This window comes from Ambystoma mexicanum, chromosome 5p (genome assembly GCF_040938575.1).
Source record: "Ambystoma mexicanum isolate Mex_15411 chromosome 5p, UKY_AmexF1_1, whole genome shotgun sequence".
NCBI lineage: Eukaryota > Metazoa > Chordata > Amphibia > Caudata > Ambystomatidae > Ambystoma > Ambystoma mexicanum.
Window position 1 is genome coordinate 123,772,083 of NC_090930.1, and position 23,814 is coordinate 123,795,896.

Consider the following 23,814-nt stretch of genomic DNA (forward strand, 5'->3'; position numbering starts at 1 on the left):
CTGGAGGACCAAAATCATTTAAGATGGTCCACCTATAAGGCGGCCATCTTGAAACATTTTTCTGTTCACAGAAATCCTCAAGAGGCTCGCAAGGCAGCCTACAATTTGCAATGCGGGGAGGATCAGGCCCCACAAGAATTTGTGCAAGAACTGAAACGTGCTTTTGCGCAGACCACCAGAAGGGTGCGCACAGACAGTAGAGAATTCATTAATACATTTTTTCATGCCTTGCCCAAATACACAATGACCCAGCTTGTGAGGGATTTTCATGAGAAAAGATCTTTAGACTGGGTCATTGAACAGGCTACCCGGATCTATGAGGTGCAGAAACCGGTAGATAGCAAAAGTAATGCCCAGAAAAACCCCAAAGCCAACAGCACCCCTGCTGCTGCCAAGGTGGCAGAGGTAAAGGTCACCCCCGTTTTGGATTTGGAGATGGGGGGGCCTAAAAACCTACCTGCACCTAATAATCCTAAACCCAGAAATCCCTCGGGACAGTCACAGGCAGGGAGTGAAAGAGGTAGTCCCCCCAATGGGGTCCCTCGCTCTCCTGACTATGTAGGTTCTCGCTACAAAGGTAACACTCCAATACTGGGTTATGTGTGGACTCCCCCAGCCCAAGGGGGGGGATCCAACCGAGCACCGAACCCAGGGAACTTCCCTCCAAACTTCCCACAGGAGGGCAGAAATTTACCAAACCCTGGGCAGAACTTTTTCCCCAGGTATCCACCCAATTTCCAACCCCAAAATCATCCATCCTTCTTTCCCCAATTCCCTGAGCCCAGACAACCTAATCCGGGAGAGGGGAGGCCAAGGGTGGAGGGGTACCCAAATCTTCCCAATCCGGGGTATTACCAGAGAAGGGACAGCTACCCTCCCGGGATCAGCCCAGGGGAGAAAACAGGGCCCCGTATCAGCCTGAGCGGGTTTCCCAGTTAGAGCGCCAGGTTCAAAACATGGCGCGGGATCTGGGTCACATACTGAGGGCTCAGCAGAACCCTCAGAACGGCATGCCGGCGCAGAACGCACCCAACTCTGGACCTGGTGCCCCAGAACAATGACGGGGGCAGCACCCCGATAACTCACCGGTTCCCAGGGAGGAGGCACAAGGGGAAGGGGGGTGTAAAGCCTTGGAGGAAGCTTCCTTCCTCACTTGTAAACAGCCCCTGGAAACCCAGGAACCGGAAACAAAATCTCTTGCCCCTGAAAGTCTGCCTCCTAAGGAGCAGAGGGGGGGTAGGAGAAACAAAAGACCCAAACAGACTCAGTTTGAGGAGGAGGTACAGATCTTCCAATTTGAGGGAGAGGGATCCTCAGAGGATCCTGGGAAAAGGATCTTCTCCTTCAGAGAGGGGGGAACTCCTCCCAAAGAAAAATGGGTCCCTAGGGATGCAAATCCAGACTGGGGAGATGTGGAGACTGAGCTACCGCCGCCCACCATCTCATCCCAGAACCAACAGCAAGAAAATCCCCTGGTTCAAACCCATCCTGGTGACTGCCTCCAAAAAGGGGGAGGCGGCCCGGAACCGGAGCCAGGGGAACCCACAATGGCTCTGATCTCCAGTTGCCAACTTTTTCTTTCAGATTCCCAAGGCTCTCCACAGAATTCTGCCCAAATCTCTTCGCTAGCGATGTCCAAAACCAGAAAGCTAGCCCACCAGTTGTCCAAAAATGTGCATTATCTGTGCCCCCTTGAGGAGAAGGAGGGAAGATATTATGCCCCGGTACAAGTACAGGGGCAGGGTACAATTTTGGCACTGGTGGACACTGGATCTCAAGCTACCCTTCTGTCCAGAAGGGCCTTTGACAAACTGAATGCAGGAAGGGGAGGGAATTACCAAATTCCTCTCACCTCTCTTCCTGGACAACTCCAGAACTTTGACGGGAAGGAAATTCCCGTCGAGGGGATGGCAGACTTGGACATTAAAATTGGGCGACACAAGTTGAAACACCCGGTCATAGTTGTGACCCCAGAGGGCACCCCTTGTTTACTAGGGAATGACCTCCTGAGAAGGTTGTCACCCCTAATAGATTGCGTAAACAAGGTCCTCTGGACCCAGACTAGCCGACCAATAAAATTAAAACAGAGTGTCAACCATGTTAGTTTAAACGGCACCTGCCACATGGTTGAACAAAAATCTGACCAAGTAGAATTTCACTTCCAGAACAACCAGATTCCAGACGTGACAGTAATAGCAGTAGGACAACAGACTGGTGATGGGGGGTCCTCTCTATTTCTGAAAATCAACCTTCCTTCCAGTCTAAAGTGGTACTCCACGCTGGAAGGAAACACTCTGAAATTCTTTACTAATCCACAATCAGAAACTCCCACTCCTATAGTCCAGGAAGATGTGAAATCAGCTCAGAGCCTGGCTGGGATTCAGCAAATTGGAGAGCAGTTGTTCATCCCTGTTCAGTTAAATGGTGGGAAGGACTCTGTTCTCGCTCGAGTGTGTGTGAACAACGGTAAGAGCTTCATCAGCGAAGCCATGTTCCGCCAACTCCCAAAAGATCCAGCCATTCCCACATTCAAACTGATGGACAAATGGGAAATGGACCTGGAAGCGCCCAATTTAGAACATCTCCTGCCAAGCAGGTGTATCCTCAAAATCTCCATTGGCAACAAGAGCATAGTCCATAATTGTTGGGTCGTGCGAGACGTCACTGCCGCCTTTTACTTAGGCAGTGACATTCTCAATCGCTTTGCCATTAGTTTGGACCTAATAAACTTCAAAGCTTGGTCCCGATTAGCGGATAATCCCATGGGCTTTGATGATCCAGAAAAAGCATTTAGGTCAGCTCAATTGCTACCTTATGCAGTTGAAATTCAGATTAAAGAGGAAGTCACCATCCCAGAAAGGACCCGACAATTCTCCCTGGAAGTGAAAGCTAAAAGAGGACAATATTTGCAAAACCCTGATGCTTACATACATCTAAACGCTTCTCTCCAACAGCAAGGGTTGGGGGTAAACCCAACTCCATTAGTCAACATAGAACATGACACCATTCCAATAGAGGTGGATAACAGCGACTTAAAGAGTATTACTCTAGCCGCAGGCACCATTATTGGAATGGCGGTTGATGACCGACATTTCTCCATGGATCTTGGAAATGAACTGTTAGGGCCAATCCCCAAGGACTGCTTTGACAGTGACAGTGATGACAATACAACACCAGACAGGATTTTTACCCGGCATGGGTGGAACTTCCTGGTGTACACTTCCTGCCCCTATGGTAAGGAAGATGTGACTTGTGACTTCAGGAGGGATGAGGTGATTTTCCAGGTCCATGAGGGCTGCCTTTCCCACCTGAAGCCTCCGGTCCAAATCAGCACTCTGACCAGGGACTTCTCCACCCAGCTGGAGGAGGCCGCTGAGATAGCCAAACCAGAAGTCTTTCCAGGCTTCAGGCAGATGGTGGAAGAGAGAGTCAACCTAGCTGATGCCTGTGTGACTCTGGAACAAAAGCAAAAGTTGAAACAAGTTTTCTTGGATTTCCAAGATCTCTTTGCGGTAGACTCATATTACTGTGGCCGCACCGACATCCACACAACAACAATCCCCACGGACCCTGGCATGACTCCAGTGTTTGTGAAGCAATATCGCTTGCCTCTCGCATCAATGGAGTCCCTTACTGAAATAATTAAGAACCTTGAGTCCCGGGGAATAATCCGTCCAGTCCACAGCACTTTTAATAATCTGGTGCTGGGAATATTGAAGCCAAACGGCCAGTGGAGACTCTGCGCCGACCTTAGGGAGCTCAACAAACGGGTCCATACTTCCCGATGGCCTCTGCCCTACATTGACCAAGGGCTGGCCCAGATCCAGGGGTCACAGGTATTCACTGCAATAGACCTGACCAATGGGTACTGGACCGTGCCTGTCAGTAGGGAGGACCAATACAAACTGGCTTTTACCTTTGGGGGCCAGCAGTACCCCTGGACCCGGACTCCCTTCGGATACCTCAACTCCGGCAATGAATTCAACATTTTTCTACACAAGGCCATGCCCGACTTGGGTGCAAGGGGTAACCTGGCTTATGTAGATGATGTCCTCATTAAAAGTTCATCTGTAGAGGAACACATAGCGGAGATCCGTTATGTTCTGACACAGTTGAGGGCCGCCGGAGCAAAACTTTCCTTTCAGAAAGCACAGTGGTGTAGAACCCGTGTTAATTTCTTGGGGCATGAGATTACTCCTCAGGGTCTCTGTCCCCAGGAAAAGAAAGTGGAAGCACTTCAGAAACTGAAAGACCCCACAACTCTGCGAGAACTAAGGAGCCTCCTTGGACTGACTAATTACAGCAGAAAGTTCATTGAGGGCTACGCAGAGATCACCAGACCCCTGATTCATCTCCTGAAGGGGGGGGTCAAGTGGGAATGGGGTCCAGAACAAGCCAAGGCAGTAAGACAACTCAAGAGAAGCCTCTCACAAGCGCCTTGCCTAGCTTACCCTGTCAGAAACAAGGAGTTCTTCCTGGAGACAGGGTTCTCTAATACGTGCTTGACGGCAGTATTATACCAAAAGCATGACAAGGTCAATAAAGTAATCTCCTATGCGAGCAAAACTTTATCATCTGTGGAGGAAAAATTCAACGATTGTGAGAAGGCACTCCTGGCAACGGTGTGGGCATTGAAGAATTACCGCCCGTTTATCCAGGGGGAACACATCATAGTGGAGACTCCACACCAGCCTCTGCAGTATCTCCAAAGTGACAGAATCCGGGCCGGAAATGTGAGTAATTCCCGAATTACTTCCTGGATTCTGTCAATGCAAGGCTTTCCTGTGGAGGTCAGATATGGCCAAAACAAGAAGAGTCCCCTCGCGCAAGGTCTGGCTGACTTGCATGATTGTGCCAGAGAAAACTGTCTCGAGGACGAAAGTCTGAAAATCAAGGACAACATGGAGGCATACCTTAATTCCCCCCACAAAGTCTTTGAAGAGGACAAGTGTGAGGGAATGCCCACTGTCTATGTGGATGGATGCTCTTACCATGTTGACAACGACGGGGAGAAAGAACTGGTGGCTGGCGTAGGGAATGCATGGGTGAATGAGTCCCCAGAACCCTCCGCTGGATACAAAATTGGTCCCCGAAGTAGTCAGGTGGCAGAATTGATGGCTGTGCATCAGGCCATCCTCACTGCTGTCCAGCATCAACTCCGCGAACTGGTCATAATCACAGATTCGGATTATGTACGGAACGGGTTCGTGGAGCACCTGGTTAATTGGAAAACCAGAGGCATGTTATGTGCTAACAACAAACCCTTGAAACATGGGAAGTTGATCCAAAACATTGATGATCTGGTCACCTCGAATGAGATGACCATCTATTGGAAAAAGATCAAGGGTCATTCCAAAGTAGAGGGACCAGACAAAACTGGAAATGACTTAGCTGATCAGCTGGCCAAAACCGGGGCCATCCAAGGGGATCTAATTGAGATCGAGTCCCTGTTGGGGGAAATCCAGGTCACTGCTATCACTAGGTCCCAGACAAATGCTCACAATGACCTTCCAATTGCACAATGGAGTAAGGAGACCCCTGATGCTGATTTAATTACCGCTCAGAAGGGGGATCCAATAATTGGTAAATTTTACCAACACCTTGAGGACCCTGAGAACTTTCCCCTGACGGATACCGATTACATTGGGAAAGAGGACCTAAGAGTGTTGATGAAATGTCCAAAAATGTTCCGAATCCAAGACGGTTTGCTGGTAAGGAAATCCAAAGCTGGCCACGATCAGTGGGTGGTTCCTACCTCATTCCGAAGCCTGATGTTAAGTCACGCCCATGATGCGGCCACCGCCGGTCATAGGGGGTTTCACACAACATTGGAAATCTTAAGAGAGGTTGCATACTGGCCACACATGGGGCAGGACCTCGACCAATACTTGAAGGGGTGTCTTGTGTGTGCACAATTTCAGCCATCATCCCTCACGCACCGTGCGCCTCTCCAAAAGAGGGGGATGACACTGCCATGGTCAGATTTACAAATCGACTTTGTAGGCCCCGTGATTCGCTCTGCTAGGGGGAATAAGTACATGTTGACTGTGACATGCTTGTTTACCAAGTGGGTGGAATGTCTCCCAGCCCCAAATTGCAAGGCAGAAACCGCAGCTGCCCTGATGATTAACCACATCTTTTCCCGTTTTGGTCTACCTCAAAGGATTGAGTCAGACAGGGGTAGCCACTTCACCAGTGAAGTAATGACAAAGATGTGGGAGATACTGGGGGTCAAAAGGAAGTTGCATATTGCTTATAGACCAGCTTCTTCTGGGGCAGTAGAGAGATATAACCGGACAATTGTGAGCATATTAAAGAAGTTTGTGGCAGATTCTGGGCCAAGTTGGGATATCCGATTACCTCTGGTCCTAATGGCCATCAGATCTACCCCTTCATCTGCAACCAAAATGTCACCATTTGAGTTGATGACTGGGCGCAAGATGGTGCTTCCTCAGCATTTGCTCTATAGGACCCAAGAGCAGACACTGATAAATGCCTCCACAACTCATGAGTATGTGGAGAATTTAAGGAAACACCTTCAACATGCTTTTGCTTATGCTCAGCGGAATCTAGAAAGATCGGCTGATAGCATGAAGACCCATTATGACCTGAAAACTTCCAGGAAGGAATATCAGGTGGGGGACCGGGTCTATCTATACAACTTCCAAAGAAACCAGGCAAAACAGCGGAAATTCTTGCCTACATGGAAGGGACCCTTTGAGATCATCGACAAGATCTCCCCTGTGGCCTACAAAATCCACATCCCCAAAGGTCCTTTGGCAGCGGGGGAAGACAAGTGGGTCCACATAAACCAGTTGAAATGTTGCCATCCCAGGCACACTCTGCAACAACTGGAGGAATCCTCTGGAATCCTAGCGGGTACTGTCTCAGACTAATTCAGTTCCAACCATAAAACATACAACATCTAGTCTCTAAAATATTGTGATTTGCATGAAACTGTATCTTAGTTATACTGTTTTTTTTTCAAAATAAGAATGTAATGTTTCGTTATGATGAAATGCATATGCTGCCCCACTATCTCAACAGTGGTGGAAAAAACGTCTATGAATGGGTATTGCCGCTCTTCCTTTGTCGTCCTAGGAGAAAGAAAACCTGGAGACGGGACAAGGAGGACGATCCGGAGACCGGGAGCAGAGACGCAACGGGCCCGGGGTACCGCCCAATCTTCCCATCAGGACCGGCGAGGAGGACCGATCGATCCACCGGATGAAGGAAGAGATGCTGAACTGTGCCATCTATTGGAAGAAGATGAGGAAACATCCCAGGTCTTGCGAGTCCCATTCGTGAAATAGAATGGCCATCGCAAGAGGGGGGCTTGTGGGATGTATTTACCCATGCATCCGAGCCCTACCTCAAAACTGTGCAGTATTGACATGGAAAACATCATGATGGCCAGAGCTTCCCAGAAAATGCACAGGGAAATGCATGAAGAATAGGCTGCCACTCATTTTTGCCGATGTTATGGGCACAGAAGGACACTGCCTAAAACCACCAGTGGACTACCCACACAGTAGTCTGAAACCATTGGGAGTGGCAATGCTGATTGCCAAAAGCAAACCCATAACTGTTGGGAATTCATTTTCTTAAATCCCAAAAAGGGGTGCAGTACCAGTACTCACCACTATCCAAAAGCCGGCGTTTTAAAACCACCAGATTTTGTAGAAAACTGAATAAATGAACCCAAAACATGCCAAAGAAAGACATTTTAAGAGGTGGATCCAATGTAAAGTTATATTCTGAAGTGACTTGAAGGTTTATAACAAGACTGGCTGAGCTGTGGATTTCAGCAGTTTAAGTAAATTTGGACTGAAAGACACTAAAAAAATCTAAATGTTTAAATTGAATGAGTGACCTATTTCTGAGTGTCATATAGGTTGCAATTGTTTAAATGTCATAGTTTTGAACTTAGAATCAGCATTCTAGCTGCATATGTAAAAATGTTTAGTTTTATTTGAATGCAGAAAACTGGGGAACAGAAATGACATGTAGCTAAAAACTGGCTTAAAGAGATTCCAATTTTGCCTGGCAACTACCCCCCATCAGGAGTGAAACTTGAGTCACAGCTGTGTTCCCAGGCCTATCTGCCTTTTGCTGGCCACACTAAGGATATGCCATCTCTCTGATAATTGAATTAAGGGGAGCCCCCACAGAATACAGGAGCTCTGAACAAAGCCCTGTCCTGACTCAGGCAAATGTTTTATTGGCGGGAGTCGTAAATGGAGCTTCCTCTTGGCAGAAGCTGGGAGGGGCAGGGTCTCTGAGCTTGGCAGAAACTGGAAAGACTGGTTTCTGTACCATGTGACATGAAAAGACACACCTCTATAGCCAGAATATGGTTTTAGAAAAAGATGGATAACTCATAGTACGGACTTGTGAAAATTATTTAAATGACACCATAATTCTTGTGATTTTTCTGCCCACATTTTAAGAGGTTTTTAGAACCGGTGGCATGTTCAGGGGGGTTTTAGCGGAAAAGAGGATATTACTCAAAATGTGTGCATGTGAAAAATCTGACACTTCATCAACTAATGTCCATACTCCTTGCGCACATGTGTGTAAATTTGGGGTAATGTCCGGGATTGCAAACCAGTTAAAGAGTGCAAAATATCGCCATTTCTGAATGCAAGCCCCAAGGAAGAGCAGAGTTTGAACAGGGTATACCTCCTGTGATATGTGATGGGTGCATATGATTTTAAAACAATATGTACCTCTGAAAATATGTATTTGGTTCAAATCTAGATTTGTGTGCAAGTTGACAGGAGGAGTGGACTTTCTGCAGGCTGTAAAATGACATCACTCTGACACAACTTAGCTCCCCCAATCAGGGGAGAAATGAAAGCTTGGCCAATGATAAGTGGAGAGGGGCTGTCTAGTGATGCTGCTCACACACACCCATTTCAAAACACATAAAAGCAGAGAGACAGGACAGATAGGGACCTTCAAATCCATTTGCAGCTGGAAACTCTGCCGGGAAAATCCATACTTTACCTCCATCAACCTTCAGAGACCCAGACCAGACCAGCAGAGTAGAGCTGACCTGTTAACAGAACCAGAGAGAGCTGAACCGGAGTCCAGTCCAAAACCTGACCAGATCCGTGGCGAGGCATATTTCTAAATATAGTGTGAGTACATAGTAAAACTGTGCAGAACCAATCTCTTAGATTAAATAGATTGAATTATATTATTTTAACTAAGTAGAACTGCCTCCTAACTGTCACCTGTCATTTGTAAAGCTGTCACCTGTCATTTTCTAGTTGCAAGGTGCACTTGTCTTTTTTAACTTTAAAATTTCAAATCTGAAAAACGACCTTTATTTAATCGCTCATATCTCCGTGACCGTTTGTGCTAGAGACTTGCAGTAACTTTCATCTGGAAGCTGAGATCCTAGGCTTTCCTAGGACCCCAAAACGATAGTGATAGTCCCTGTAGTTCCTCTGTAATCGCGCTCGGCGCATTCGCAAATTTAGCCGCGATTTGACATTTTACCGCGATTTGCAAATTTCTTCACGTGTAAAAATCTGCTGCTGCTTGCCTTTCAGTTGCCAAAAATTCGTTTAACCTGCTAGTTACACCCTAGATCCTTGCTAAAGTGAGCCTGGACTAATATTAACTAGATACCACTCACCCTGAACCTCCAGAGGGAATTAAAAGCATTTTAACATATTTTCACTCCATTGCCAGCACACATCAAAGCATTTTGCCTGTGTTTTCAACTTCTGTAGTCTAAGTTGCTGGGTGAACTGAATTACATTTGAATTGCATTTCTGAGAATTGTGTGCCTTCCTTCCATTTCCTTGCATTGCATAAAACGGGGGGTGAATTGTACAAGAAAGTGATTACATTGTCTTTGCTGAAATTCTATCAAGTTATTTTCTTTACTGCAATTCATTCCACATTGCATCCATTTGAAACCATAAAAGTATTGTTGCTATCTTATCCATCCTATAACCACTCATCATTGATTATAAAGAAACCATAGAAGTATTGTTGCTATCTTATCCATTTCATGTCAACTCCTTAGTGATTATCAAGAAGTGTGCTAGTGCCAGATTCTCCGTTGTTAATCTTGATCATCTCAGATTAAGTGTGATATTCAATTATTAATCTATTATAAAGCGTGATATATATATATATATATATTGTTTAAATTATCAATTAAACCTTTTAACTTGCAAAACAGAACTACTTCTTGGCTCAGTGGGGTCAGGAGGATTCCAAGAGAGGGGTGTTATATCGGGGTAGTCATCCAGAACGCATGAACCGGACATTAAGATATATCAATAAGGGTTTTCATTCAGTATTCTAGACTAGGCGTTGACTTGGCTGTAGTGCTGAATTGAATCCTCTTACAATGCATGGATTTGCATCTGTCTTTTTGTCCCTTTTGTAATTGTTTGTGACTCTAACTTTACATTTGTGTACATATGTAGTTAGTCAATTTTACACCTAAGAAGGTGTTGCTGTGTAGTTGTATGACTCTGTATTTTGGTGGTCTATGTCAATGAATTTGTACATATTCGCTTTATTTATAAATACATCCGCAAGTATATCTTTTTGATTTTTACCATGGAACCAAATGTTCTGTATGTACCTACATGAAGACTAGAGCAGGAATCAAGAGGGCTGAGAACAAGATTGAAAATCAGGGGTCGTGATAATAGGTGGGTGGGGATATTTCTTTGTATCCCAGTCAGTGACGGTCTGCAGTTGCACACTGCCACCACATCTAGGATTCTCTTGTTGCTGTTGAACCTAAAAACGGTGAGAGAGATCATTTTGGGCTGATCAAGTGAAAGAGCATTCCAAGTAGTGGCTGCCTGAAGAGAAAACCTTCTTTCCCTTCAGAAGGGAGTCTGGCTTTGGGGCAAACTAACAGATGGTGCACGCCACTATGTAAAGCATGGGACGGGGTGCACCGTGAGGCCACGTTGACAGTTCGGGGCGATACAGGTGGCGATTTTAACTGAATGATACTTTTGACCAGCACCGGAAGTGGGAAACTTCAAACCGTTGAAATACAGCCTCTTCCGGGGCAGCAACCTTCTGAACTCTCTGCAGCCAGATGATGAGGTAAGCAGGGAGCCAGTGCAAAAGCCATTGGTCTTAGCCAGGTGAGTGCTTATGGCTTCTAGGAAGGGAGAGGGGGGACAACTTTTCCTAAAACGAGGCAATGAAAGGCATTGCATCACAGCAAAAATCCAAATTTCTTAACTTGTTTAGGGAGGGGAGTGGTTTGCTGAAGGGGGCGGGCACAGGAGGATAATTTCGCGGATGCCTGCCCTTCATTTAAAGCCAAACTGGTTGATCTCACTCTCCTCGTGGAGTTGTAGAACATTTTTCTGTATCCAGGCTTTGTTTGTCTGGGAGATAGAGTAGGAGTTCGGAAAAGCTGTCGCATTCCCCTATTATTTAAATGCACATGCATGTTTGTGTTGTCATTATGTTTTATTCCGATGTAGTCTTGAAGAAAGAGTGCATAGCCAGTGTTGTGTGCGGAAGCGCTGGAACACCAGTGTTTAGAATTCCTGCATGAATATACCTATTAGCTTTCTTTTCAACAAGCAGTCGCTGGCCGCTGACTGAGTCCGCTGCTGGAGTCTGTGAAGTGAGAGGTCTCGTCTTTGCACCATTCTGTCATGTTGTGACGTGACCAACCTCGTCCGCCCACATCATTATGTGGGTGGCCCACAGTTCGGGCCAAGTTACTGGGGGAAGTGACGTATGGCTAGGGACATTCCTGGCCCTCTTTGACCTGTCATTGGTTGAATGAGCAGAACTGCAGAATCATCTCCCACAGGGATCTTATGATGAGGACAGAGTAGACGCATTTCAGGACAAACGTTGATATATCACCTGCAACTGGTTCGCTAAGTAGGCCCTTCTTCAGCTTTTGGCAGCTCAGGGGGGGGGTGCTCTACTGGCAGATGGATACTTTGGTTTGGATGCTTTGCTGTCTATCGGGCTACTGCTGGCTTGACACAGAGGAGGCTTTGTCTGGCATGTGGGGTGTGAACTGGATGGTGGGCTAGGAAGTATCACCCTTTCTGGTTCTTTCATGGTATGTGTAACCTTTGAACACTTATCGATGTGACTAGAGATCTACTCAGTTTAACTATTTCTCAATTGGCACCTGACCGGCCTCTTCTATTGTACTGTGTTGCCACCTACCATTGTGATTCCTTTTAGTATTTTTTCCTTTTTTTGTACTTTACTTTGTTACCATTTTAATATTCCTACTATTGATATCAACAAATCAACTCATTGCCCACTCATGCTCATAACTCTTTCTTTCAATCTTGCTCTTTTTTCTTCTCCCCTCTTGATGTTACCTTTGCTTCTACAGATAGCTTATGCACTAATTCGCTAAAAATGATCTGTGTACCTCTTGCAGATTAGATTATTTTTGTATTCCTTTTTGACTTCCTTAAAAGCTTTAACTCTAATGGTCAAATCTTCTACCATCTATTGTCCCCGTAACTATCCACCTCTATCCCCTTCTATACTTCTGAAACTATTGCTGCTAAATTATCTTGTTTTGATAGTGTTAGAGATTCTGATTGTAATTCATTTATTTAAATGTTCCACTGTTTTAGATCTCTGAGCACTAGTGATCTTTAACCTAAAAGTACTTCTCCTCCCCGCCATGTTTTCTAGCTCATTAAAGAACACTTGCTTATTTCTTTATCAAGCGGAAGAAAAGTGGCAAAAGTACATAACCATGGTTAATCATTCAAAAGTTTATTTTTCTTCAAACCTCCTAATCTAGGTCTATATCTACAGCAAAACCGCTATATTATCATTCTCTTATTTCACTCTATGCCTTTTCTCCATATAATGTTTTCTTATTTTAATAAAATATTAGTTTCTTCATCCCCGATCCATCTTTGTACTTTATACTTTCAGTCATACTATTTTGTTGATAAAATTGCAAATGTATTAGTTCATGTATTTCCTTATTGTTTTTTAAGGTTTACAACCAAGCTTACACAATTAGAGTTAACAGCTTAAAATTTATTTGAAACAGCACATAAATATAAATAGAATCTTAAAATGTATTGTAATTAGTAGGAAAAAGTGTCAGTAAAAACCAAATAAAAGCTAAAATCCATTAAAAAAGCTGTGCCAAAATTCATTTGATGTTAAAAAGCAATGTTTGGGGAAATTACCATTTTTCTTTATTTCAAACCTGCCAGCTTGTTTTAACCAACTCATGCAGACCGGATTGTTCCTATGTTTTTTTGATGGACAGCAGTGATGTACGTGAGCGCTGCTACCACAGTGAGACGACATTCCCACATACTTCATGAGGTCAAGGATTTCTGTTCACAAATCATGATATATTTGCCTCCCTCCATCGGCACGTCACCTAGCAACGAAGGTTTGGGATAGTCAGTAAAGTCAAATGCGCTTCCTCCTTATCCTCCAGTGCAACCTCAAAAATCATATGCCCAATTCCTGAGGTGACATGGCAGACACGGCTTGTCATGCTTTGTCGAGGTTTGACCCTGCCCATTGGGCCTGCTCATTGACGACACCTAATGTACGCAATAAATATTCCACTCTGTAGCTCTTCCATCTAAAGAGACGTTCACCTATCACATAAGATTACATGCTCCTATTTAAGCATCTTTATTCATTATGGCTGACACTAAAATTGAAGGAACCAAAACAGCTACCTTTGAACTCACTTCCTTAAGTCTGGGAATGGACAAAATTCTGAACAAATTGTCTAATATTTGCTCATCCATCTTTATGTCGCTCGTCATCTATACAAGAAGAATAGTATGCCTCTAAAAATGAAAAAGTTTTTCTCAGGAAAGCTGCGGAGGAAGGCACATCCAATGTCGAAGATAGAATGGAAAGTTTGGAGAATTTAAAAAAAGAGTTTTCCAACTAGAAACAAAGGTTACATAATTGTAGGAATAGAAACAGAAGAGACAATGGGCCTCATTACAACCCTGGCGTTAAGGGGTTAACAGCGCCGTAAAAGACTGCAGCGCCGTTAAACCCTTAATGCCAGATTCACACTTTAACACCTGCTTTTTGCAGGCGTTAAAGTCCAAGGCGCTTACCAACCTTGGTGCTAATTACGGCACTGTAATTTACGGTGCCGTAATTAGCGCCTTCCCCATTCCCATTGTGCCCTATGGGCCAAAAATGTGAATGGGGAAGGGGCCATGGTGAATGGGGAATTACCGCCCCGCCAACTTTGTAATGGGTCGGTAATTCCGCCATCCACCATGGCTAATGGCACCATGGTCCAACGCCAGGGTCGTAATGAGGCCCAATGTCCACTTTCATGGACTACAAGAACATTCTGAACTGAATGACCCGATTAAATTGATGCCCTTGCATTTCCTTCTCACCTCCACTTGAACTTCAAAGAGCTCATAGAATGAATCTAGGCTCTAGACCCAACAACTCTCTTACGAGAACATGGATTGCTTGCTTCCTACAACAATAACAAGCACGTCAAGTGTTACTGCTACTAAAAAATGTATGCCATTAATTTTGCTGGGGATAAAATATACATATCACCAGACTTTTCTAAAGCTAAGAGGAAGAGTTCCCTAGAAATGAGACCTGCTTGGAATAAGATATGGCTTGCTTGAACCTGGCAAAATGATTATCACCATTCTTTATGGACCCACCAAAAAACCTTTGGAGCCTGCCGACCTTCATACCTTCATACAATCTCTTGATTCATACAATCCATGCATCATTGGAAATATCTTCTACTAACTATTCCACTCCATCCTCTGCATCTGCTCAAGATGATGAATCTTTTATGATTCCTACATTTAAATGTCTTTTAAACATAATATTGGTTAATTCATTACATCTCAGAATAGAGGTGAAACTATGACTTCTTACAACTCATCAGATTACAATGACAGACCAAGAGACAAATCGAGATCCCTGATCAAAACAGGAGACTCGACTTTAGCCTCTTTACAGGAATAACTTGAACCTTCTTGTTCACTTTTCTGAAATATGTGTTTCCCTATTTCTAATTCAATCAAATCGCCTCTAATTATGTGTTCCTAATTACTCAAGTTTTTGTCTCTTCTCAGTATTAACAATAATTCTTATGTTCCAATTGTAGCTTGATGCCCTCTGTGTCAGGGTTCGGTTGATCTGCAGTGTGCCTCCTTTCTGTCCTTCTTCTTGCAACCTCAAGAAATTCTAATATTTCTATATCTTTTTCCTTTACCTCAGCGTACACATTTTTCTCATCTTTTTGAAGCCTTTAAATATTACTCACTTCTTCATTTCATGATGTTCTATTTATATCCTTTTCTGATCAATGTAACCTTATAGTACCCTTCATCTTCTTATTCTGTATGTTGCCCCTCCCTTAGGTTTTTTCCTTACATTTTTATAAGATCATATGTTTTTGCAATATGTTATGAAAGCTTTGTATACTAGGCACACTACGGAATTTATGGTGTGAATATTCTAAATCTCCAATTATTTCTATATTTGCCTTTACTCATCAGATTTTGACAATTTGCCTTATATTAATTCATGAGTTTTAAATTTGTAGCATGGAATGTTAAAGGCCTCAATCAGCCAGTCAAGCATCAATATTTGTTATCTCAATTATCCAACCTTAAAATGGACATTGCCTGCATGCAAGAAACCCATCTAGAAAATAACAAACTTAAAAACCTATGGATAGCAATGTCTTGTTCTCTAGGGCCTTTCAGATAAAAGGTCGAGTTGCAATTCTTATGAATAAAAAGACAAAGTTCCATTAATTAATGAAGAGAGGGATATCAAGGGAGCTGGATTGTTATAAATACTATCATTAATAATTTATCGGCTACTATTGTAAATATGTATCAGCCACAAGCTCCTAATCCTTGCACCTGGAGTAATTGTAAACAAAGATTAATTAAGAAAAGCTCAAATTGTTTAATCATCTGTGGTGATTGTATTAAAATATCTGATTTTATAATAGATTGTAAATCTGACGCGAAATTGGTTACCGCTTGGAGTTTTTGTCATCCTGACTAACAAATGTATGTTCTTCTCCCCACCGCACAAACTTTCAAAATGCTTGACTGTTTTGTATTTAATTCTAAATGGTCTCTGCTATTCAGAATTCCGATAAAGTACCCCTAACCAGTCCGGATCATGTTCCAGTCCTTCTTTCCATTTATTTTTAAAGCGCCTCAGCCCGAAGTCATCAGGGCGCTGGTGTGGCAAAACAGTTACATGTAAGTATAGAGGCAGGCAAATTAGTGTCAGTATCTCCTTGGGGTCATAGATCTTTGATCTGCTTTCTGGCATGAGTTTGATGTTGAGAACAGATCGGTCTTGGCCCAGGTACTACTCAACACAAAGCGACTTAGCTAGGTTTTTAGGGCTTTGCAGAGTGGCCAGTAGGATGCTTCTGCTCTTAAGGAAAGGGGAAGGGCATTCCAGTTGATCGTTGCAACAGCTGGGAAGCTTCCACCTCCACCCCTTGATCTTTTTACTCTTGTTAGGGATGGTATGCATAGGCCATTCTGGTTGATCCAGCGAATTTGCATCTCACAATTTTATGGGACAGGGTTTGTGGTGCTGTGTTCAATAGACATTTGTGTGTGTTTGAGAGCATTTTGAAAATGATTCTTTGTGATTTGGGATTTGTGTGTCGTCAGCATAGTTAGTGTAGGATATGCCGATGCTGTCTAAGATGTCAAAGAGGGGCTTGGTAAATATGTTGTATAGGGCGGGGGAGGTACAGTAGCTTTGTGGGACCCCGCATGGGGTGGGTATATATGGTGTGCTGGCCAGGTCAAAGAAAACTCTGGATCCGCCCTCTAGAAAGGATGCTATCCATGACGTTGCCTCTGGTGAGAAGTTGACTGCGTCTAGGAGGTGGCGGCATAGGGTTTCGTGATTGACCAGAACAAAGGTGGATGAGAGGTCTAGTAAGAGGAGTAGAGCAGGCTTTCCCTCATCTTTGATCATGTCTAGCTGGTTTTTTAAATCAAGGAGCGCTGTTTCCGTGTCATGGCCCGGTCTGAAACCTGATTGGCACATCCCCAGGATATGGTTTTCTTCTAGGTAAGATTGGATCTTGATGTAAGCTGCTCTATCTAGGATTTCTAGTAGGAATGGCACCATGGTGATGGGGCGGCAGTTGTTCGGGATGGACGGTCGAGGGTTGTTTTTTTAGTAGTGGGAGGACCCAGGATTCTTTGAGGCTTTGTGGGACTCGGTTACCTCTGAGATCTCAAACCCAGTTGCGCCCAAAGATGATCTATCTCAGAACCCCTGTTTTCCTGCATGCTACCCGAACACTCACAGATACTCTTTTCCACATCCCTCTGGTTATTCTTTCCTGAAACCCTGTCTACTTGGACTAAACAATACCCTTCCCACAATTCCCCCTGTTCCTTTCATGATAACAATCCCGGTCATTCCTGTCTGTCTAACAATCCCTATCAATCGGACCATTTTAAGTACATCAAACACGAATGTAGTGATGAAGGGTAATATGGCTTCTGCACAGTCTTTAATGATATCGGCTGGGCAGATGTCTTCTTTATACCTGGGTGGTTTTAGGTTTTTGATGATGTTGGCCGTTTCTAGTTGCAAGATTTCTTTAAAGTGGAAGGGAGGGGTTTTGGGTGGTTTAGCTAGGGGAGAGTGATGGGGAGTGCTTTGATCGGGGCTTCTTTCTTTTCTATTTTCTGCTGGAGAGTGCTGATTTTCAGGCACATGACGTCTTGGAAGTTGCAGCATCAATTTTCATCTTTGGGGATGGTGTCTGGGGCCGAGGATCCTTCTAGTTTCCTAAGGATTTTAAATAGTTCTTGGGAGTTGGAGCTGGCGATGGCTATTCTGGAGTTATAGCTTTGGTGATGATAATGGCCTGCTTGTATTGTGTGGCTATCTTATTGAAATGCACTGGCATTCACATATCATGCAAATTCTTAATAACATTAAGGACTTAACTACTAGATGATCACTGTAATTTTTTATTTACTGGGGTCAGCATGACTTCATCCAAATAACTGTCAGTCCTATTGTATTATAAATGGTTTCTACGATCCCAATTTCCTTTCCTTGTTAATTAAACTCGAAAGCTTATTATCCAAATTCCTATGGAACAAGAAGACACCTAGAATTGCGTTAAATAAACTTAAACTATCAAAAAACTTTGGAGGTATTAAGTTTCCAGATTTCAAAACATATCATAAAGCCTTCATCTTCTGCCAGATGGCCTTTTTCTTTTGTAATGAGATTCATCTGAATAATACCCCCATCTGTATTGCGATAGAAACACATTTGATTTCCCCATAATCCCTCTCTCCGAATTTTCACCAAACCGCCTCTTGGCCGAATATCGAAAAACATAAAATTATCTGGAACAATCTCCTTGATACTGCATTTTATAGGGCTGATAGTAACAATATATTTCTTGGCTTCAATAAATACTTCCCGTTAAAACTCAATTCTACAATTTTTCGTTGATGATATTCAAATGGCATATACCAAATCATACACTTATTTAGCAATTGTAATACCATTCCATTTTGCTTATTGTGTTTAAAATTCAATCAAATCCCTTTCGATTATGCCTTGTACCATACTGTCATTGGAGCCCTAACTAAAGCGTTACCCACTATTTTACAAAAACTTCCAAAAACTTCCAAATGTATTACTTCAACAGTGAATAATCAGTCGACTAAAGCAGCTAAACCATATTCTATTTTAAATGAAACAGAGGACAGAAATGTATTTAATACTAATACTATTAATAGTTTGGAGGTTGACTGGGATATGCACCCATCAACTGACGTTTGGAGAACATTTGCAAACAATCTCACACTATTTCTGTGGACAACAGTGCAATATTTGTTATCTTACATTGCGCTTATTTAACTCATGTAAGAATGTCTAAATGATCTAGTGGCAACTCCCAAACTTTGTTGATCTTGCCCAACTCCAAACGCTGATTTTTGTATTTCATTTACAAGTGTTCATTTTTAAATAACTTTTTGGAAGAAAGTATGGATTTGTATCCAAACCATGTTTATATTTAATGAACCGTTAACACCGTAATATAATGATTGGTACCATTGTCAATCTCTTTCTGAGCATAAATTCCTCCCTGAATGTATTTAATTGCTTTATTTGTATTGGTTATTATCTTATTTCATCTAATTGGAAATATTTAGACAAACCTACTTATATGTTATTGGTGGATTTATAATTAGTCTATGCATAGAATTTAGAAATGTCATGCTTACTCTAATAACACTCACCTACATTAGTTAGAAAAATTGGATCCATTTACTTGTTATATCAGTAGTAGATCATAGCTTTTCATGTTAATTACTAACCATTTACTATGCATTTTATTTATCTTTCCCCTTTCGCTTCCCTACAACCACGTTTTTGTCTCGTCTGCCTACCCTGTCTGTTCGAACATCACTAAATTTTGAATTATGTTACATCTTAAACTAATTGTTAAATATGTGGGTATCAATTTACCTGATTTTGAAATATTTCTGTGTCATCTGTAATGGATTGTATCGTTCATAATTATTAATTAGAATAGTAACAAATAAAAGCAATTTCATATACAAAACCCTTAAAATACAGTAATCCCATTGAATTCAACCTTTCACAATGGACTGATAAATTAAAAATATCCACACATCCTTACTACCCTCAATCCCTGAGGTCCCTTTTGATGTAACCTCAGGAACTAGAGGTTTTTCAGTTTCTCTTCTGTATCCGAACTGGACAATGCCCAGCAATTAGCTCAAACTAATCCCACTTCAGTGTTTTCATATCCTCTTTCTGCACTAGTGTCTAGGCTCAGCCGATGACTGCTTCTGTTCACTCTCTTAGATACATGATTATTTTAATGATGGGGTGCAGAGAGTTCAGCAGTGGAGTCTCTGGTTTCAGGTTTATCTATGAAATCCCTAATAGGATCGTCTTTAACAAGCTATACAATGAATTGGGCACTATCCTTAGGAAGGGACCGGCAAAGGTGGAACATTTGAGGACGGATGCTGCTGCTAGGATTTTGTTGTGCTTTCTTTGTTTTTTTTCTTTGGCTCTTAATTGAATTAAGGGCCATGTGGGTTTGAATTCTCGATGGGCAAGAGGATGACCTTTCATTCAAGACATCAATTTCAATTTCAACCTTTATTTCGGATTTGTCTCCCTGAAAGCAATGCAATTATCTACAATAAATACATTAATACCAATGCAAACAATACATAAACACAAAGTTAATTTGACCATCATCATGGGCCAATAAATAGTATATTCATCCCAATTGGACCAAATGTGAATACGTTCATATATGATTAAAAAGATGATCAACTTTGTATCAATTATATTTGACACATTAAAATGTTGTTAATTAACTTTAAAAACAAATTTAAAACAGATTTACTACTGGATAGATGATTCATCCACTTTGTCCATGCTCTTATATATAAATGTAGAGACAGCATTAACAACACAATTACAGTAGATGGATTTACACAGAACAATTGCATCACTTAAACAATAGACAAATAGCTTGCTTAATTTATTGATCTTTTAAAACATGCTTAACACTGGATACCAGTCTCTAAGGCGGGAGCGTGATTTGAACCTGTGCTCCTCGGAGTTGTCTTGCCCCCAAGACAAACGCATTGCCCATGAGCTATCCTACCACCTCTTTAAAGCTAGCTTTATATATAGTTTCACAAAGCTTTGTAAAACGTGCGAAGAAAGAGAAAGTCTAAAATATTTACTTTAAAGACAGAGCATGTAGGGCATGTATCAAAATCAATCATATGCCAAGCATACTGGAGGGCCGCAAGAGGTTTAATGCCTAAGCGAAATCTCACATAAAGTGACCATGCATAGGATGGAATTATCAAATCAAGGTAATTTTCATTTGCACTAGTAGGTTTGCAGCTATAATATGCAGCCACCTGAGTGAATGAGTGTCACAGCATGTGAATCCCATCTTCAAGAACGTTTTCAGGGGCCTTTTGTAATGATGTCTTTGTGTTGCTGTGTATTACTTAAGTATTATACCATAGATCCTCATGGCCCATAGACATGAGCAGTGACTTGACATGCTTACACCATGGTAAGCTTAGTCCACCACTTTGTGATAACTGGACCAATAGCACCTCCCTGTATTTACCCAGAGGGGACGAGGTCCACAGAAGATAAAAGAAAACCCTTTGAAGCACATGGCCTAGATTGATTGGAACCCACAAGTAGGCTACAGAGTGATCTTATGTCATTCACTGATAATGTTGACTTCAATCTTTTCTTGCTTGCTAAGGAGTGTCCTTCAGGTTTGTCATTGTAAGGATTGCAATGAATGTAGAAAGTAATCATGAAATGATCAGACCAAATAATAGGGGAAATTCAGGATCTTATAACATTGGATAAATAGAGTGGGTGACACACAGGGTAGGTCCTTTGAAATGGTACAAGATGTAAAAAATTGCCTAGGGTCCAGTGAATAATGGCCATTCTGAAACTAACACCTTTAATATCTGCTAGGGAGTGATCCCAACATGGTCGGCATGGGAACAGGAACTATCAGAGTGGTATGCCTCTATAAGAACTCCTGAATTTGTTACGTGTTACCTACTAGGTGTCTATAGCAGAGATGTCACAGAGAATTGATTTTAGAAGAGAGGGGGAGGGGAGGAAATACCTATCTGAACTACTCCCAAGGCTATCATGAGATGTATTGGTCTACAGAAGGGTAAAATTGGAAGAAGAGGTGGAGACTTGAGACTTTTGTTAAGTCAACTGGAATCCAGACAAATCTGCAGACTAATAAGTACTCATGTTGGATTGAACAAAGAACGTATTCTTGTAGTAGATGGACTTGGAATGTTACACCACTATACATGTGTTATTAGTAGGTACTGTCGGAACACAATATGGTCAGAAATACCATTGAATGTATGCTCAATTTGAACAGCATAATGACACTCATTTTTTATAAAGGCATTCACAATTAGTGCTGTTTCTATTGTGGGGCATTACTGTTCATGGAGGGGTTATGCTGACGGACTGTGGATTGTTGGGAAGAACTCCCAGGTATGCCAGAGAGACACAAGGAGTCCGCAGCCTCTTGGAAGGCACAACACCTTCCACAGGATAAATGGAGGACTCAGTCAACGGCAAGTTCAAACTGTGGATTATTACAGACAAAACAAACAGGTGTCAGTACAGGAACAGAAGAAATCCACGTACGTCTCATTCGTTCTCGGCTCGGAGCTGGTTTTACTCTACTGTGGTGTCAGCGCCACATCACACCTTGGGCCCTTGTCCAGAAAACCTATCGACCCTCCTAATTGGGTACTGAGTACTTTACCACCTATAGTGGACACTCTATATGTTATTCTACTGGCCCTCACATGTCAGGTATCTGGCCTGGTCCATCCCCAAGTCACTATCTATAACAACGTTGCAGTGTGGTGGACTTACCATTGGTTCTTGCCCATTGCTACCCACACCTAGGATACTAAACTGTGATTGGCTAGAGCCAACTCCCCAGGCCTGAGATCTGCAAAGATTCTCAGCTCTTTGTGTACCTCTTCAAGGTAATAAGAATGACTTTTTTCTGCATTGTAACTTGAGTGTACCACCTTAATCTATGAGAGTGCTCCTCTGCTTGCCACAACACTTGTCTCACATTGTGTCATATTAATTGCAGTCTCCTGTCTGGCAGCCTGAGACCGGCCCTTTCCCACCACTGGTTGCTGTTCATTGTATGCTTTGGCCGCCTCACGTGTTCAGAGACCACAAATTGGAGCTGTGCAGCTCTGAAGTATGAGGAATTATTTGCATTTACTTAAGTTGATGACTTTGTTGTCTGAAGATTGGAATGTCACACAAATCTCATGGCCTTGGCAGTGGGTCCTGTCCCACACATCTTGTTCTCGGTCCAACCAGATTTCAGCTCAGCTCAGCTCTTGCTGAGAGGCCAGTTGCTTGCTGAAATTTTCCTAAACGATTATTAGGTGGTTTCTACAATGTCCGTGCTATGCTACATGCTCCATAGGTTAGTCGCACTTGGTTCTGTCAGGTCCCGTAGGTGCTCCTGCAGTTCCATAGGGGAGCTTTGCTCAGGATCACTTGCTTCGTTGCGGTTTCTGCGTTGCTGCGTTTGCTAATGACAAAATAATAAAAGCAATGATTGTATGCATATGTGTCTATAGAACTGTACGCTCATGTTTTTCATGTATTCAAGTGCATGTTTGGGTCCCGACGTGCGGATGGCACATGTGCTACATGTCTAATGCTAATGCTAATACGTGTCTAATGCTGCTATGTCGTGGTGGCTCTAAAGATGTCAGCAACATGGCTTCTTGGTGCTTTTAGTCTAGACTGTCAATGGAGTTACCTTTGATCATGGTCTGTGGCTCTTCATTCACATGTGGATCTGTAATGTCCCTCAATCGGTATGGCTGGCTGAGGAGGCTACCTCTCTACATATTTATCAAACATGGGTCAGTTGGGAATTCGTCCAAAATAGAATGGGTGATTACAGTCTTTCCTTGTCATGAATTTCCCGGGAGCAGGAGGGGGTGCAAGCATTCCCCATCCCTCTTCAGTATAATGTTACAAAGATGGCATTTCAAGATGTACATTATGTACATATTAGTTGGATATTTCTATCTTGACATGTACATAGCTCAATATTTATTAACAGTAGTTGAGGTAATATCTCTGAGTCTATGTAACTGCGAGGGGGCACTCTGGGACTATGTGTGATACCAATACATACGTATAGGTTTACAATACCAAAAT